We start from the raw sequence: 19,811 nt of genomic DNA, 5'->3' as shown, positions 1-19,811 counted from the left end.
GCCCATCTGGACAGTTTGCCAAAACGGTTGGAGAAAAAAAATGTAATACTAAAAACTAGGATAATATAGCCTAATAAATATGATAAAGACATAGAAATTACATTAACAGATGTATAGTTAATGTATTATGAATAGCTACACAGCATCTTTACTGAGCACATATACCACAGAGCAGAGCTTAGACTGAGCACGTATAGTATCAAAGCACAGAACTACAAGGCAAAATCCAGTTCAATAGATTCCCTCTCTCTCCTTCGATGATAGGCCTATTCTAGCACCCTATTTCATCCGAATTAGCTTAATTTAAATCTGCCACACCAAAACCCAAAGGTGGATTGTGCAATACTAGGCCTAGCTCAGTACGTCGTCATCCAATAACATTCATACAGAATTAATGGGGGGGTACATCTAATAAACACAAATACTACTGTAGTAATAACATTGTCATAATGCTTGCCTCTATAAGGTGCTTTTAAGGGCTAAATGGTTTGGGTATTAAAGAGGTGTTTAGCTATTTCTATTTCACACACACACACACACACACACACACACACACACACACNCACACACACACACACACACACACACACACACACACACACACACACACACACACACACACACACACACACACACACAGGTATAAACCTGCGTAAAAGTCACCAAACGTGCGTAAAACCCGTGCAATCAAATTGTAGCCTACCCCTTGCACTAAGAAACCAAGTTTGGGGTATTCTTTCGATATTTTTCTTATATAGTATAATAAACAGGCGGTAATATTATCTCAAGTAGCCTATAGCTTAAAAATGAATAGAAAAAGCGCTTTCTCACATAATGGCATACGCGCAAAGCATGCTTAACTCACACGTGCATGCTCACTCTTGTACCTGACACACACGCACACGCACGCACGCACACGCACGCACACGCACACACACACACACACTTTCCCTCTATGGAGCCTGTCTGTGATTGGTCACTCGGCCGTTTGCTGCTGGAGTGACGTCACTGCAGGAGAGAACTGTCAGAGGAAGAAGCATTTAGAGAAAAAACTCTATGCTCTCAGGGTAGTGAGAGCAACGGAGGCACCGAGGAGAGCCACAATGGATAAACTAACGGGCCACGGGAGGACCGCGTTGATTTATAATCCGTAGAGAGATACCATCTCGTATGCCATCCACGAGAGACAAGTGAAATAACGGTTAAGGGATCTCACAACCTCGGAAATAAACCACCAATTCGACATGGATCGGTTTGAGCATCGACAGCGCCTTTTAGAAACCGGCTGCCTCCGCCTGCTTCGAAGGCGGATTTGGGATGAGAAGCGTTTATCGTTTTCTGTACTGTCAGGTAAATAATAGGTAAATAATCTGATTTCATTTCCTCGGTAAAAACCTATTCTATAGGCTAGCCATATGCTTCTCATCCTATACCGGAACCCTTACTGCTGTCTTCCACGCGGGTGCGCAGCCCTCCATTGGATGGCAAAAGAACCAGGACAAATTTCCTCACATTGAAAAGTAAGGATTCCTTATTCAATAGACGTCGATATGAGTTTATTTTAGGCTATATAGCCTACCGCTAGCTGCAGACACTCATCTTTGTTTACCATATCGCAGCCATCAATTCTGACCATCAATTATATATTTATATACAGTGTTAAAGAGTCTGAATTGATCTAGTCTACATAAAGTTGGCTAATTATGGGACAAATTAACCTGTGTCGGATCTGATCAACTGTAGCCTAGGCCTATATAGTCGAAAGCGCGGATAGATCTACATCGCCCTGTATAGCCTCTATGACATGTATAGGCCTATTTGTGAAATAAACGCAGTCCTTTTGGTCATGTATATACTGCTAAGGGTTTTATCTCTATGGTATATTGGTTATATTCTTTTTTACATTCATTTAGTAAGATAGTCGGTGTGATGAAATTGGGCAGTTTCAAATGTAGCCTATAGCCTGGTAACCTAACTGCTTTGTAGGAATATCCTCATCCATAGATTAGGATGTGTAATGTCACCCACATACAAAGACATGTACATCAAATATGCAATTATTTAGGCTATTCTGTAACATAGCAATAAAGTTGTGTCAATTTCTGTAAATCTTTTAATTGTTGCATTATATTAATAACAAACAACATTGCGTTGTGTTAAATTATTGATGTGTTAAATCGAAATTATTTGGAAATTGCTTACAAGATCACTATTATTCGTGACTTTTTCAATTAAAAGCTATGACGTAAGACGCACTGATAAAGGGAAACGTGGGTTCATCACAAGGTTAGTCTTTATTAAAACATGTGCAGAAGGCTCATTATAGATAGACTAGCTACAATACTAAACCCGGTAAAATAATGATGGTCTAAAGGCCTACACGCGTTCTACATGATGACATGATTTAGCTTGTGTTTTTTACACTCTCTTGTGAGAAATGAATGAATTAGTGAATGAATAGCCCAATTGTGTGTTAGTGTGGGTGTCCTCTATGATCTTTTGAAATAGATCCATTTTTCCAGGAGGGGTAAGAAACTAAATGATATCGAGATATATACATAGCCTATAGACTAAGGATTCCAATAATAATATGACAGTAATAATAATAATAATAATCATCATATAATTTCATTGTAATGATCATAGGTGACGTATAGTGCCATGCGTATAGTGCCATAATAGACACAGGCTATTTTTCTGAAAAAGTCACTAGGCCTATAATAACGTACCTACTGCGTGCAAATACGATGCCAATTGATGCAATTAAATCGCCTGTGATATGTTTTTACATGAATTGATCCTCATTATTGTCATAATATATGTAGTGGGAGTGGAATGCTAAGTGGTGAAGATGGTGATGGTGTATGGGAGCAGAACTATAGGCCTATAAATAGAACATTTCAATGTTAGCCAAGTCCTCCACTGGTTGAGAGTCTATTGATCGATTTACTCTAAAGTGACTCGGGATTTAATATGGCGATGATTTAAGTTATGCAGAATTTATGGATCTTTCACAAAATGCGGGAAGCTGGTTGCACGTCCAGGCCAGGCTTGTAGGCCTATAGGCCTACATGCTAGTGATGTCACCATGCATGGGTCTATATCAGTGAGAGTAGTTAGAGATGGAGACAGATTAAAACCTTTCCCAGGGTCTTATTCATCGACCCCATGTCCTGCACATCAACTAATAATCGGAGATATTTCTATTGATGTCTATTGATGTAGGCCTATTTATTATTATTATCTTTTGGGGGGGAAGGGGGCACATTTATGGATACCAATTGGTGGTAGCAATATAATTTTTATGCTAATTATTGCATTAACAAAATGTTTATTTTTCATGTTAGGTGGAACCCATACGATACTCTGACAGTATGTACGAGAAGGAGTCGGTTGCTATCTTTGGTTATCTAGCTGTATGAGTGTTACTCGGCCGTCATAAAGCTAGCTAACCGAAWGTAGGAATGTCCTCCAAACCTGCGACTCGGACAGGAATAAATGGTGTCTGGGAGTAAAGACACAAAATAACATAATTGTTATGCAATTACAGGCCAATACCTCAGTGCCTTTCCGGTAAGTTATAACAATTTCCCTAGTCACTTATTATAAACATATGTTGAAACACTTCTGAATTCCTCAAAACCTGCTACAATCCGAAATTATTTTTAATACGTTTTCTTATTTAATTTAGAGAAGATATTCTCAAAATATAAGTAGGATAATCTTTATAGCATGCCTTTAAATGAAAAGTCAACATTTTCTACAATCATGCTGTGAATTGAAGTGTATATTTGTCCCACTTTTGTTTAGTATGCTTGGAGCAAGAATACTCTTTATATATTTATTTATTCCATCACGCAAAGCATCTGGAGTGTTTTTGCCTAAAACATCTTCTAAAACGAAAAATACTTCAGAAAAAGTATTTATTCCGTTCAGAGGAATACATAACTTTATCCAGTCATATGAGTGAACTGTAACAATTGGTATTCAGGCCTGAATATGAATAAAGCTTTGTCGCATCAAAGTATCCACAGTTGAGGCTGTATTCCTTATAGTTCTCACTGCATAAATCAGGTTTACGTACACGCAAACACATAATGAATTAAGGTTTAATGAAATGGATTAAGATTTGTAGCTCATATTGATATCATTCTTAAAAAGGTGGAAACGTTGTGATTTTCCAGAAAATGGCCGATATTAGCCCTTATGACGTATTTGGGCCTACTGTAGTCCAACGCCTATGAAAAAAGCTGTCCTGATTAAGATGAGCTATGTAGGCTTTGCCCACCCCTTGCACTGATATTCTGAATAGACGTAGGCTAAGGATATCTTTCAGTCGATATCAAGTCAAGAGATCCATGTCATTACATAAACGCATAATTTCAGAAATAAAAACATGTAGTTGTGTTCTCACATTGAGTTGTGTTACCTAGAAAGGAATAACACTTAAGATATTCATGGTTTTTGTAGATTTGAAATGCATTATACCTCCCATGTGAGTCACACAATACCTTTACGCATTGTGTGCACACCTAATCGCCCAAATGATTCAAGTGTCTCAATTTGGACTTTCTGACTGGCCCTTCACGGTGCTATAGCTGTCCCTCAAAAGGCAACTTCTATAGCTTCTCTTGGAGAACCAAATCCGGGGATGCATTTTCATTCAACCAACAACTCCTCTCAGAGCCTACAGTGGCGCTCAATGGCTGGAGCGCGCTCCTGGCTAATTGGTTTGATTCAGTAAAGGAGGCTATACGCTGGATTTGTTGAAACCGTTCAAGCGAGCTTTTCCCACGACCGGACGGATCTCTCCATTCAAGTGTGTCACCAGACAATTTAGAATATCCACTGGTCAACCCAGTGACGTAGGATCCACCAGTCGCTATTCTGAATATCTCGTCCTTAACCAAAACCGCATCCTCTTGATGTTTATTGTGAGCTTTACATTACCCAAGTGTTGCCGATATCTAAATTCCTCCTCATGTCTTTTAATACTGAGAGTAGGCTAGTTGTTGATGATGGAAATGAACAACTACTATTAACTCACTTGATTTGAACACGTCGTATTCTGATCAATCTCAATTTATGTTTAAAATATCCATCTATTATTATTTATTGTACCTTCACCTTATTCATTAACTGCATTCTGATTGACCTCTACATACTCAAAACAAAAGCCTTGTGTCCACCACCTCCAGCCTGCCTATCTGAATCTCCTCATCAATATCTGTAATGCAGGCTCTGGTCCATACAAGTCCCAACAAAGAAGAATGGAGACATTATCTAAATCAACCACACCTATCTCACCACTCTATTCTTCTCTAGGCCTAAGCCATATAAACTGTCCTTTGAATGTTGTAGAAGAACCCTTGGCATGACTATTCTATAACCCGACAATTATCAAATTAATTGAGGCTGAATGTTAGTGATGAGAATTCAAGCGTATTGTTGTAATGGATGTGATTAGCTTTTTTTTCACTATGCATTGTATTGTATTGGAAATGTCTTTGTTATTGTTAAAGGTTGATCCAGTGCCCTTGTCACTGCAGTGGCTGCCTGAGATACACACTGAAACTCTGCAGTGTGAACAGCACACGCTGTCTACTATATGGTAAGTAAGGTATACAGTACATGTGCATATTATATGGTAGAGTAACAGCTAATGGCAGATATAGAGAGGCATGATGAGAGATGAGAGAATATGAGAGAGAGGTTGAAAACAGAACATGAACATGAACCAATGTGGGTGTGAATGACAGGTGCTAGGATGCAGCTCCGTGCCTCTTGGCTTCAGGTTTCTCTATGCCTCCATGGGAGCCTTGGTGGAGATGGAGATGTGTAAAAGCTCCAGTATGTTCCTGGTTTGTGCTGGTGGCAGTGTGACCCAGATCTGAGCTGGCTCCCTGTAGTCGTCAGGTTCTGACGCTGCTGCCTTCAGCTTTGTACTACAGAAAGGAGGAAAGAGCAGAGGAGGAGTAAAGGAGGAAAAACGCTGAAACTTCAGCATCTGCTTCAGCCACTTCTTTCCTCTGAATCCATTCTGTTTACAAAGAGGCTGTCTGCCTGTTTCATCTCATCTGGGTTTTGTTTTCCGACCCGCCACCCACCCACCACCCACGTTCCTCACTGATCTTCAAAAATGCATTCTCCCTGAAGATGGAGGAACTATAGTCTCCATCTCCCACTCCCTCTCTCATTCTCTGCTTTTATAGGCTAATCATAGAATAACCTCCTTTATGGACTCTAAATTCATTTGACCTGACACAGTAGCAAGCAGATTGCTATTCTGAGTACATCTTACAGCCTGAAACTATTTCCTCCTTTTATTCATGAAGGCATAGATTTGAACGCTAAAATATAAATTAGTATTATGAGTGTCTTTTACATCAATTTAATCATGAATCTTTTTGTGAAATAAATAACTTTTGATGAACAAGTACACTCTTTACATTAGACCATCTGCTAAACGGGACAACGCACCACAACAAAGCATTTTMTGCTGGCAAGATGTAGGGTGGCTGGCGGGTAATGTTTTTTCTCCCCGGCATCTAACCACTCTCTGACGAGCTGGCAACCCCTTTAATTAATTAACGATGTTGAGAGCGGCTCGTTCTCTATTGTCTCTAATACACTGACCCCTCCCACGGTCTGAAACGACAGCAGGCTCACATACACACTAAAGCAACATTGCAGCCACTATGGATAGCACAAAGCCAGTACAATATATGCCATACAGCCTACTGTACACCATTGCTTGTGTCAAATAACAAGACTGTTTTAATTATTCACTCTATTAAGATTACTATAAAAAGCATCACCCAGAGTCTAGTACCTTGTAGTGGTGTGACTGTCAGATACAAAGGAATTACAGTTATTCTGTCCTTTTATTTRCCTAAAGACAGATTATGTGGTAGTTGCCATGGCAGTGATAAAAGGGGGTCTGTTTTGTGCTTTATTTCCTCCACAGTGACTGCCAGCCATTCACACCAGGTCTGGATTGAGCYAGGGYAAAGTGGCACAGTCGTCACAAAAAAACAGAAAGCAGGAGGGGAAGAAAAAGGCCAACCRCCTTGTCCCTCTTCCCTTAAATCTCCATCACCGGAAGCCTTTGGTGCCATCTGTGCCCCCGGAGAAAAYGACGGGCGAGATGCCTCCACCCTGTGCCAACGGGGACAAAGGAGCTGCCAGTTAGAGCGGCCCCCCTCGCAGGCAGCCAGAGGACTCTGTGTGACTGACTGGGGCTGAGCTACGGAAGCCATCTTGATGGAGAGTCTTGCTGCTGCTCCTAAAATGGCTGTGTTGGCATGAGGTAGGGCTGGCTGCACCATTYGTTCTATCAGGCTTTTATCCATCACTCRCCTCATCAGTAGGCTAGCCTCRYTRAGCCCTCTCATCTTCCCCTCCAGTCTGAACTGGCTAACGAGTGTGGCAGGGCTTAGGAGATATTAGATAAATTAATGCTTGTAGGCTAGAGAAAAAGCAGCCCCATCCATTACTGTTTTAATGTTAACGAGGCATTGCATTAACGAACTGACAATAGCCTTGTTTGATTTTTTGAATACACGTATTTCCATATGAATAAATATTTATCTCTTAAATAATCCTAATTTTGAACATATATCTTTCTCTCACACACACACACACACACACACACACACACACACACACACACACACACACACACACACACACACACACACACACACACACACACACACACACACACACACACACACACACACACACACACACACACACACACACACACACAATCCTTGCACTCTCAGGTTACATAAATCTGGTCATGTGAGATGATGATGATGATGATGTCCTTGTGGCCTTCAGCCACAGAGCAGAGCTAGCTCACTCTTTAGTCATTACACCTTCAATCAGTCTCAAACCTACAATCAACCCTCACATCTCAAACCGCTGTTTGTCTCATACATACATCTTACATATGTGTCTCACATCTAAACCCACTGTTTTCTCATACTTAGCTTACAACTTCTGTCTCACTCGCGATACGTCTATTGTGTATGCATTCATACCTCATACTATAATGTGTCTAATACCTACGTACATCTTCTATGTTTCACGACTATTGTACATAATTTCAACATTCATATGCACCTTACCAGATGTCTTCGAGCTACAATTGTTGCTGTATATTCTGTAATTTCAAAGATCTGGATATTGCTTACGTTGCACATGGAATTACAAAARACAAAGTGATAGACATTTTAATTTTCCATCATTGCACCTCATTGTTTACTTCCACTCTTGGTCACTTCGGCTACTTGATATTAAGCTATAAAACTATTAAAAAAAGGACAAATGTGCACCGGGGGTGACTCATTTCGCCCAAAGTAGTTTCAGTCATTTCAGATGTTGTCTTTATGTATAACAGAGATGAACTACAGTTTATATATCCTTATTATCATCACTTTTTTATCTATTTACATCTGTCATGAAAAATGTGCATATTCACAAAATAACACAACAGCAACTATGGTTGTATCTGTGTGTTTATCATAGAGAGGGAAACAGGATGTACAGTACTGTAGGCTAGGCCTACCAGTCATGTTGGATGGTGTACTGTACAACATGTTCTGTTGATATTATCATCTGGGTTATGGTGAAGAGTATAATTGGAGTATGATTTTTCATAGCTTTAAATTATCAGTCAATYTAACATGGCAAATGTATTTCTATAGAATATATTTCTATACACTATAGATGTTTCTATAATAGTTTGAGAGGACATAGGTATTGAAGTTTACCTTATAGGCACCTCAACTTGAACTGAAAATATGTCTCTTGGTCACAGTACAGGATGAACTTATTATAATGATCCGAGCAGGTCATTGCTTTCATTGCACAGACTGCTGTTGCCATGCAACTTAGAAATGACACGTTGAGACAATTAGCTGGACAATTATATTAACAAGCTAGGCATATGAATATGGCATGATAAATGAAAAAAAGGTATGCTACCTAATGTAGGTTATGTGGTTGATATAACGTTAAACTGAATTTCACAAAGTCTAATATTACAGAGACTGCAAGGCAATATTACATGTATGTAATCTGACAATGTACTGAAAATATTTGATATCGAAAATAAATAATCATATTCTTCTGAACAAGAAATTATTCGCATACTCACTGAAGGTAGGACCTTGTCTGCCTATTTAGAAACCGATGTCCAACACAAACCCGATGCAAAGCACGACCTTGAGATAGGATAATTTGCAATAGAAAACGACAAATAAACGCTAATATTTATAAAAATACTTTACATATGGCCTACTTAATCCATCACTATTAAAGACCACATATTTGTAAGGAAGAAAACACCAAAATATAGCCTGTTACTGAATCATTGGCTTTACAGAGATAACAAATAAAGGAAACAATGATGCAACTGCAGCCGTTAATGAAGAGCACCAGACAAGCTCTGRATATTAACATAATTGCATAGAAACGAGGAGAGAAWSCAGAGCCCTCTTTAAAGGCACAGCAGCACATTAGAGGCGCGSGCTYCAGCCTTGTATGCYCGTGYGGTTTAGCTGCACGAGACARGCGACAGCAAAGTGGAAAATGTGMGATTAATTTTTGCCAAATGTAAAAAMATCCAGTTTAACCGAATATCCCCTKAATCCTGAAGTCCCTTTACTGTAACTAATGAAATGTAAAAGCCAGTGTAGATCATCTCTTACAGTAGTGTATCTTTCTATGAAGCCTTTATGGCAGCCAAACAAAACCACACCAGATACAAAGAGAGAGTGACTTATAATACATATAGCCTAATGCCTCCTATATGTTAAATATAATGTCAATTGTTAAATTATGATTTCATTTAATTACAAAAAACAGGCCTATAGACACATTCCACCTGACATCATATGGTATATTATGTTTCTATGAGATTTTGATTACGGGATAATACCCCACTAAATCATGTAGGGAAATAGCATTCATTTGGAGAAACATTTATTTGTATTCCAAAAAATGTCTGCTTAATTGTTTGCACAAACAAAAATAAAATCACAATGTTTGTTGAGTGATTATACATCTTACATGCATTGGATGAAAGATCTACAGTAGCCTAGCCTACCCATACTTGCATATATTCATCATCATGTACAGTACATGGGATGATAAATGAWTAACCACTATGTATTTTAGTACAATCAAAGATTACTGTAGCTTTAACATAACAAAGAAAAAAATGTGCCTTTAATATGATGAAGGAAATCCACTATGCCTTTAATACAACAAAGGGTAACTGTGCCTTTAATGCCCAAGCYAGCTTTAATTAGACTAGCAGTCTCTCCATAGGGGGGAGGMGCCTCCTCATACCTGATTTGCATATTCTCAAGGCCTCCATCGCAGATGTGTCACTGCGTAGAATACAGGGATGGGCAGCAGATATAAAGAAGCTTACTGGAAGAAGCAAAGGACTAGCTCTACACACAATGTGTAAATTAAACCTACGATCAATTGTAGGGAATCTCATAATTAATAGCATTTGATGTAAATATGATGATGATGATGTGCGTGTGTGTGTGTTGTGTGTGGTGTGTGTGTGTGTGTGTGTGTGTGTGTGTGTGTGTGTGTGTGTGTGTGGTGTGTGTGTGTGTGTGTGTGTGTGTGTGTGTGTGTGTGTGTGTGTGTGTGTGTGTGCACGCGCCCAAGGTAAAGCCTATGACATTGAATATGCTTTGTTAAGTCTATTCCTGTGTTCGAATACTATCACATCTGGCTTGTATCAATTAATTAATAATTTCCACTATGTGGATTAGGTGCCATAGCAACTATTCTACGCAGAGCACGGATGTGAGTCATTTTTTATTCATGTGAGAGAAAGTTCTTACAGTGATCCTTTTCCACCAAATATCTGTCATAAAATTCTCATTTACTGTATATTCTACTTTCAACACATGAACGCAGATAAAAAGACTGTTCCGTTTCAGACTGACTGTGGGACTAAAATAGACGTATTTTGATCCTGATGCTTCATGTCCCATTTACTCAGAGACAGTGGGCTTGTATTTGGATGATTCTTACTACTAATTGGGGGGGTGATATAGAGAATGCTCTGTCTATAAMCCTCCTGGTTGACAGGTTTAAAGGTTATGAAATCTGTAAACATGACTGATCTCTTTGTTTTCATTGGGAGGATTGATTTCATATGGCCTAGTTCCCAGTTAATGAAGAAGACTATTGCTYTTACAGTAGTCTACATGCATATCTCCCCATTGTCTTCAACCCTGATTGTTAACGCTGGACACAGTGAATTATTTGGTGGTGATGTGGTGGGAGCCAGTGGTACAGTATGTAATCAGTGGTTTGTCAGTGCAATGCAGCAGCATTGGAATCTAATTCAGCACCTAGGACAGCACCAGGTTAAGGCAGATGTTTTTAATGTAATGACTGGTGATGTTGCGTTCTGCATGCACATGTGCCGAGTAGATGTACTGTTTTAATTAGACATTGGCTGTACGAACAAACACGTTGATTTGAACAACAAGCTCTCACAGTCTCACGTCAGAATTAGACGTTCATCCATGTTTCTCAAATGTCACATTTCAAAGTTATTCCAAATGTCAAATTTCAAAGTGTTTAAGGTTAAGGTTAGGCGTTAGCTCCACATTTTTAAGGTTAGGGTTAAGTTTAGGCACTACTGTAACTCCAAAGTCTTAAGGTTAGGCGTTAACTCTGAATGGTTAAGGTAAGGGTTAAGGTTTGGGATAGGTTTAAAACAAAAATCTCAAAAACAACTTCTATTGCTGAATTAGAACATGCAACGTTAAGCCCATCCTCCATCTTGTCCACAACACCTAGCAAACCCCAAACCTATTTGACTGTAAAAGCACTCACTGTTGCCTCAGGTGGCCGGTTTCCACATCATCTCCCGATGTCCTCAGACATTGATGGACGTCTAATATTGACTTGTATCACGAGTGACCTGGCTGGATTTAAATGTGTTCTATAAGAGCATGGACAATGCTATCTTTCCGCAATTGACAATACCACATTGTAGGGTGCCCATAGACACGGAAGTCTGAAATGCACACGTGAACAGAAAGACACACATGCATGCACACACACACACACACACACACACAACACACACACACACAACACACACACACACACACACACACACACACACACACACACACACACACACTCACCCACGTACAAAAAACAACCATACAGATTCCTGTTAAATGTTTCTTTTAGCCCCTGGCACTGGGGAACAGAGCAGAGAGCAACAGTGAGCTGTGATCTTTGAGCCTGAGCTGCAGGGCTGCAGGTCGGTGTAGTGCACTGTGTACTGCAGCTGTCTGTCTGTAGCTAGTCTGCCTGTTGGTAAACAGTAGATGGAGTCCACATTATCATTCTGCTCCTGGCTCCCCTCCACAATGACTGCTTTGTGAGGAGAGCTCTTGACGGAGGTCCACCACCCCTCTTTCCCACCATTGTGTGTGTGGGTGCTGCAGGAGACACAGGGGGTAATGGGGTGGAAAGACGCTCCAGACCAGACACTGCCAGATGCCTGCATTAGCGCCAAAACCATGAGAGTGCCCCCTGGAAAAGCAGCCCCCCTCCCCCGTTTTTCTATGTATGTTAGTAAATGTGTCTCAGGGTTGTGTGTGTGTGTGTGTGTGTGTGTGTTGTGTGTGTGTGTGGTGGTGTATGTATGTATGTATGTATGTATGTATGTATGTTGTGTTGTGTGTGTGTGTGTGTGTGTGGTGTGTGTGTGTGTGTGTGTGTGTGTGGTGTGTGTGTTGTGTGTGTGTGTGTGTGGTGTGTGTGTGTGTGTGTGTGTGGTGGTTGTGTGTGTGTGTGTGTGTGTTTGTTTGCACAAATTATCAAATTAGTTTAAAGCCCTAAATTAGCTATTTTTTAAATGATGTTGCACTGTTAAAATAATAACTTAAAGGATAATCAGAGGCATGTGTTTAAAATTCACTGAGTACGCTGGGGGGTTACTGCCCCTCATAAAAGCTTCAACTACCTTGTGTCTATAACAGCCAGCATATTAATGGTTGTTTATGGGAGAACAATTTTCAATAATTCACAGATGTAAAATCTTTACAGAATCTTAGGATTTAAAAAAGCATAATTTGTTAGTATGGATTAACAAATTTGGCATTGAGAATGTCGTGTTACATTTGAACTGGGTGTCAGACTGTATTCCTGATTCCCTTCTGCACAGACAGGCTATTAATTAAATGGAATCACAATATATTACCCTGTAAAAGGAGGCAGCCAGAGGGAAAATGAGAGAGAAAGGAGGGAGAGAAGTTGGTTTTTTTTTTACCAAGGGGCAGACAACAATATTCACAGCAAGCATTCAGACAATGATAATAGGTAATAATGTATGCAGGAACAAAGAATAAGAGGTAAACAAAAGTAATGACAGAGAATGTGAGAGGGATAGCACAGAAGACCTCACTTAAATATCATGTTTGAAACAGTTGTAATGAGAGAGAAAATATGTTTTGAGCGTTAACAGGTTTATCCATTCAGAATGTAACGTGGTGGGGAGTATGTGCGTGCTGGGAAAGTGTTACGTGTGTGTGCTTGTGTGTGTGTGTGTTATGTGTGTATTTATGCATAGTATCATAGTGCTGTTTTTATGCACTTATTAACACTTCTGTGTGTTTATATGTGTGTGTGGACAGTCAGTGTGTGTGTTGGGGGAGGGGCTGTACTGTCTGCCTCTGTGTGTCTGTCTGTGTTTCCATGTGGCAGAGGCTGCAGCTGGCATATTAATAGACTGGGTGAACAGGGTCTGGGAGCTGTCTGGAACCACCTTGTATTATCCCACTAAGGAGCTCAATCTGAATCAAATGCAAGATACCAATCATACTTGGGTTATGACTATAAAATGAGTTCTTTCTTTTCAGAGTGTTACCGTAGCTCTATTCTSCCATTTCTCATGAGGTCAAGTGGGCTGTTAGAGAATGAGCTAACAATAAGAATAGAATGATTACTGTGAACGCTTCTGTAACACCTCCACTGAACACCTAAAGCTGTGGTTCCCAAATCCCACATTGTACTGTGACTGACTGTAGCTGAAGCCTTGTGGATTTTATCAAACCTGCCTGCTAAACACAACCAATGAATCAATACCGTGTTTTCACCATGATCCAGGCAGAATTAACAACTGACTGGTGGGTTCAGACCCATGTAGACAAACACATTTAAGTAATCTTCCATCACATTCAATGTTATAACCTGTCCATAAAAGGGACTAAATCACACACCCTGCTCTGAGCTTTGTCTAAAGATTGTATGTTTTACACTCCCTGTCCTCCTGTGAGGATACCTCAGCTGCGATCTCGTCTTAATCTGCGGATAAACGCGATTATCCCGCCAAGGGTTGTTCTCAGCTTTGTAACGGCAACAGGGGACCTTTCACATCTCTTTTCTTCCCATGGCCCAGTGGCCATAAACAGCCTGGACCCCCAGACATGGSCCTGCCTCAGCTTACAGGCATTAGTATGGAGACAGCGGCCATAACAGCCCTAGCTAAAGGCTATGGTGTTTTCACCAAATGTGGGCAACCAATTGGTCAACCAAACAAGTTTTAATGACCACTTCATCATAAATAAAGGCATTTTGTATCCATTTATTGTGGGATCATTTAGAAAAAGGTTAAGGAAATGTATCACTAGATAGTCGTCACCTCCATTGTGCTGCTTGTATCTCTCTATCTGCCCATCACTCACACGGCCTGTGAACATTTCAGGCTGTCTGTCAAGTTCAAGTTCACAGCGGTGGGAATGTCTAGACTCTGATTCACATTCAGTACTTCTTCATCTACTTTTGTCAACTCCCCCTCCCATCCTCTCCCCTCATGGTCATGTCCAAGGCAGGCTGGGGGAGCCCAGTGTTCTGTGGTGTTTCCGTGGCGTTGCTATGACAGAGGGGCTGCGGCGTTGTTATGGTAGCAGGCCTGGCYGGCCCAGCTATGTGCTGGTGAAAGGGACAGCCTGTCAGAAAGTGTGTGAGAAGTCCCTTAGGTCCCCCTTACAGCTGGGCAAAGGCACCCTGTCCCCCCACTCTGGTACCCTCTTGTCCCCCTCCCGTCCCCCTCCTGTCCCCTAGCACACAGGCCAGAGCCTGGGAACACAGCAACACAGAGAACATTTTATATTCATCAGACTCCCCTCTCRCCCTCCCTCCATCACTCACTCCTTACCTCCCTGTCTCCTTCACTCTCTCTCCATCTTTCTCCCATCCCATCTTTCTCTCCTATGCATCCCTCCCTCTCTGGGACAGTAGAAGCAGGACACTCTCATCTGTCTGCCTCTGCCTACCCTACTAACTTGGAGCTCATCCAGTCAGGTTGGGGCTTTCAAATACAAATGGACTGGAATGGCGCTAAAGACTTTGAGTGAGAACACTGGGGGCTATGTGTATTTGGACATTTTAAATGAACCTGAGTGTGTGTGTGTGTTTTGTTGAGGTCTCATTCAGGACTGAGGACGAGTATTGAGCATAAAAGGCTGATGATTTGCATAAGCTGCATGCTGTCTGAGGGTTTGGCGGGGGGGGGGCCGCAGAGAAAAAAATATATGAGAAAACATAAAAAAGAAAGAGGGAGAGATCCCGCATTGTGGAGGCAGAGAAAAAAAGAGGGGGCTTGAAAAAGGGAGAGGGTGAAAATTGACAGAGAAAGGGTCTGGCCAAGTCCCCCGGTGGGATTAAATTGTCCAGAAACCTCTCTATATATAATTTGGTGAAATTGGTAATGGTGCGGGTAGACTGCCCCGTGTATATTCAAAACTTGATGAGAGGCAGCTAGATTTGTCTTAGTTGTTAAGTTGATGACAGTTAAGGATGAAGCAATAAACACAGTTATCAGAAAACTTCAATATCCCACATGAATTCACAATGATTCTTTGTATTGGTAAAATGAGTCACTTTTCTGTTTCTATCCACTCTGGAATTGCTTTGCACATACTGTAATACAATTGTCCTTATTATTCATAACATTTCTATTGGCGTACTCCAAGTACCGAAACTGGTGTTAATGTGTTTTGAATAACCCAATGTAGAAATAGATGGAAGACTGTACATCCACATTTAGTTTTTAACCAATCATTCACTGACTGACACATTCTCTGCTTCCAAACTAGATTCCATCAAGCGTCAAGCCCAAGATCATTGTCATCACTCCATCTTACTGTAACCTAAAACAATACTGGTCACTGTTTACAGTTAGCCAATACGCTGTGTTCTGGGTTCCTGTGTTAAGCAATGTGACATGGGTGYCTTACATGTTGTTTCTGATCTCTGTGTCTCCAGGTCCTGCAGGTGTTGACAACCTCCAGGCGAAGCCTCTTCCATCAGCCCTGAGCCCTGGGCCCTGAGCCCTGGGCCCTGAACCCTGAGCCCTGGGCCCTTCCTCATTGGCATCCTCTCCAGTCAAACACTAAGAAATGAGGGCACTGAAGAATCGCCCCTAAAGTTAACAGACAATGCTTGTAGAAATTTACTGTAAGGACAATGTTTGGAGATATTTACTGTAAGGACAATGTCTGGAGATATTTACTGTAAGGACAATGTTTGGAGATATTTACTGTAAGGACAATGTTTGGAGATATTTGAAGACTTTGTTTGCAGAAGTTGCGCACAGATTATCTGCTGATATATTGCACTTGGGTAATCAATGTTCTCTTCTCCCCGGCTGAGAGTGTATAGTTTCAACATAACTTTTAATATTACAGCAGAATGTAAGACAATGTGTGTATGATGTTAAATAAAAGGGATGTGATCAACATGTGTTCATACCTTAATGTAAATATGATGATGTGTGTGCGCGTGCGTGTGCGCGTGTGTGGTTTGTTCCCTATTGTACTCTTTAGAGTACTCTGGAGTGTACTGGGCTTCAGAGAAGCACTACAGTGCCCTAATGTGTGGGCTGCTTACAAGAGAAGCTCTCTGGATGTCTATCCTCTGTCATGTGCAATTAGTTACTTTATGAATAGAACTGACTACTCTATGCAAATAAATGTGAATGACTCACCCTCTGGCTGTATTGCAAATGTTTTTTAATGTTTGACTGTCACAGTGAAAAGAAAGACATTGTTTGGTGAAGATTCCTTCCATTTACTGTATATCCATCAAATGCTGCATTTTTCCTATTACAAATATTATCTGCATGTGTTCATAGTGATCAGGGAATGTTCTACGTGAAATGTGTTGGATACAGTATTGAAGCAGTCAGATTAATAGCTGTCTCATTGCCTGATTATTATTATTATCCTTATTCAGAGAGATAGACAGTTTTGAACGTACCTGCTATAAAGAAAGGGACACATACTTGTACACTAACGTCATACAAAACATGTTGTTGTAATTGAGTTCTGACTTGTCATGACTTCTGTGTTGTTTGAATTGAATGTGTATACAGAATAAATAATTCAACAGATGTCTAAAAGATTCTAGTGTTTTTTTATTGGAAATACAGAAATTATTGATATTGAAGTTTATATGTCTGCATTTAGACAGAAAGCGCAATTCTGATTTTTTTTTTWACCAATCACATCCGATCTTTTCACATCAGATGTTTTCCAGAGATGATCTGATTGGTCAAAAGACTAATACGTGAAAAACAGATCAGAATTGGGCTGCCTGTCTAAACGCAGCCTAGAGATACAGACTCTGAGAACGACAGTATGTTGCTCTTAAAGACAGTATGTGTATCAGCACCTTGGAAAGCACACCACAATAGAAAGCTGTTGGTAGATTGNGCGTGTGTGGTTTGGTCCCTATTGTACTCTTTAGAGTACTCTGGAGTATGCTGGGCTTCAGAGAAGCACTACAGTGCCCTAATGTGTGGGCTGCTTACAAGAGAAGCTCTCTGGATGTCTATCCTCWGTCATGTTCAATAAGTTACTTTATGAATAGAACTGACTACTCTATGCAAATAAATGTGAATGACTCACCCTCTGGCTGTATTGCAAATGTTGTTTAATGTTTGACTGTCACAGTGAAAAGAAAGACATTGTTTGGTGAAGATTTCATCCATTTACTATATATTCATCAAATGCTGCATTTTTCCTATTACAAATATTATCTGCATGTGTTCATAGTGATCAGGGAATGTTCTACATGAAATGTGTTGGATACAGTATTGAAGCAGTCAGATTAATAGCTGTCTCATTGCCTGATTATTATTATTATCCTTATTCAGAGAGATAGACCGTTTTGAACATACCTGCAATAAAGAAAGGGACACATACTTGTACACAAACGTCTTACAAAACATGTTTTTGTAATTGAGTTCTGACTTGTCATGACTTCTATGCTGTTTGAATTGAATGTGTATACAGAATAAATAATACAACAGATGTCTAAAAGATTCTAGTGTTTTTTTGATTGGAAATAAAGAAATTATTGATATTGAAGTTTATATGTCTGCATTTAGACAGAAAGCCCAATTCTGATTTTTTTTAGACCAATCACATCGGATCTTTTCACATCAGATCTTTTTCAGAGATTATCTGATTGGCCAAAAGACTAATAAGTGAAAAACAGATCAGAATTGGGCTGCCTGTCTAAATGCAGCCTAGAGACACAGACTCTGAGAACGACAGTATGTTGCTCTTAAAGACAGTATGTGTATCAGCACCTTGGAAAGCACACCACAATAGAAAGCTGTTGGTAGATTGGTCTGGATCTTCTATTTACCAGATGAGTGTGAATATTATGCCTTATTTTGAAATGTGAATATAGGCCTACAACCGTTTGGACATAAACAGACCATCCTCATGAAGTCTTCTGAAGTAGCCTAAAATTAATTGTAAAAAGTAGCCTACCAAGGATTCTAAGCTCTCAGGTTTGTTGGTCTTTGATCGGTAACTGCTTTCATATACATTTTTTGCATATGCATTTTGAGTGACAGATGACAAGTAATTGCTGAGAAACATTGAACATAACCTAAAATTATTCTGCAAAAACATAATAAGGCATACGCTGAGAGAAATGAAATCATGCTAAAGGATTGGACGAAATCTAAAGTGCAAAGGCATAATAACATGCAAAGAAAATAGACGTGAATCAAAAAAGAGAGAAACACTGAAAGTCTAGAAGTTGAGCGAGCCGGTTGAGACACAGTGGTGCAGAATACAGACATSCTCCTGCAGAAGTTTCCCTCCTTGAGCTAACTCCCTCTCGCTCAGAAGGCGTTGGTTGTCGTTTTGAACATTTAATTGTTAATTGCTCTTTATTAAATTCGATAGAGTATCGCCAATCACTCGCCATTTGACTTCAGACTGGATAGCACAGACTCGTCGACTCAAAACAAGCAACTCGTCTTTCCCCTCAAAGATGCTTCGTCGTGAATTGACCGCAGAAAAAAGAATCTGAAAATCAAATACATTCTACCCAAATTAATAGGCTAGGCCTACATCTGAATTTTAGATTTTTTTTAAATCACGAATCATTGCTTTCACAAAGCCTGTGATTAAGGTAAGCAGCGAATTATTTAAATTTGTGTTGTGCTTAACCAGTCTGTAAAGCAATGATATTGATCATGTGTCTGACAACTAARTTACGGCTATGTTGTCTCTGCATTATCAGTCGCGTCCACGTTGGGAATAATTTGCATTGGTCACTGACATTTGGTCATAGATTGGCCCGAAACACACTCCAATCGAACGTTTAGTCGATGCCAAAATACCTCGTGATTTCTTATTCTAAATATATCCAATACGGTTATCAAAAGTTATATTTTCTTTTCGACCGTTCCAAATGAAGTCGCTTTCATTTGCTCATAGACC

The 19,811-nt window shown here is 40.1% G+C and overlaps 2 long non-coding RNA genes across 4 annotated transcripts; one reads left to right on the top strand and one right to left on the bottom strand.

The window, feature by feature from the left end:
* The first annotated feature begins 1,056 nt into the window (after nt 1-1,056).
* On the top strand, nt 1,057-17,469 carry LOC111973740 (uncharacterized). Of its 3 annotated transcripts, XR_011481084.1 has the most exons (6): nt 1,057-1,520; nt 3,348-3,573; nt 5,523-5,611; nt 6,968-7,309; nt 16,333-16,494; nt 16,586-17,469. It is a non-coding gene; the product is annotated as an uncharacterized lncRNA (long non-coding RNA). The 3 variants fall into 3 exon arrangements; XR_002878635.2 differs by having other exon boundaries at nt 1,057-1,361; nt 16,333-17,469; XR_002878634.2 differs by having other exon boundaries at nt 1,058-1,520; nt 16,333-17,469.
* LOC139028844 (uncharacterized) lies at nt 3,907-9,441 on the bottom strand. The gene is made up of 2 exons (XR_011481085.1): nt 9,167-9,441; nt 3,907-5,945 (listed from the first exon to the last, which is right to left on the bottom strand). It is a non-coding gene; the product is annotated as an uncharacterized lncRNA (long non-coding RNA).
* Nucleotides 17,470-19,811: the final 2,342 nt, after the last annotated feature.

The sequence above is a fragment of the Salvelinus sp. IW2-2015 genome, linkage group LG15, assembly GCF_002910315.2.
Source record: "Salvelinus sp. IW2-2015 linkage group LG15, ASM291031v2, whole genome shotgun sequence".
Lineage (NCBI taxonomy): Eukaryota > Metazoa > Chordata > Actinopteri > Salmoniformes > Salmonidae > Salvelinus > Salvelinus sp. IW2-2015.
Note: the sequence above shows the minus strand (reverse complement) of the source record. Positions and strands in the feature narration are given on the sequence as shown.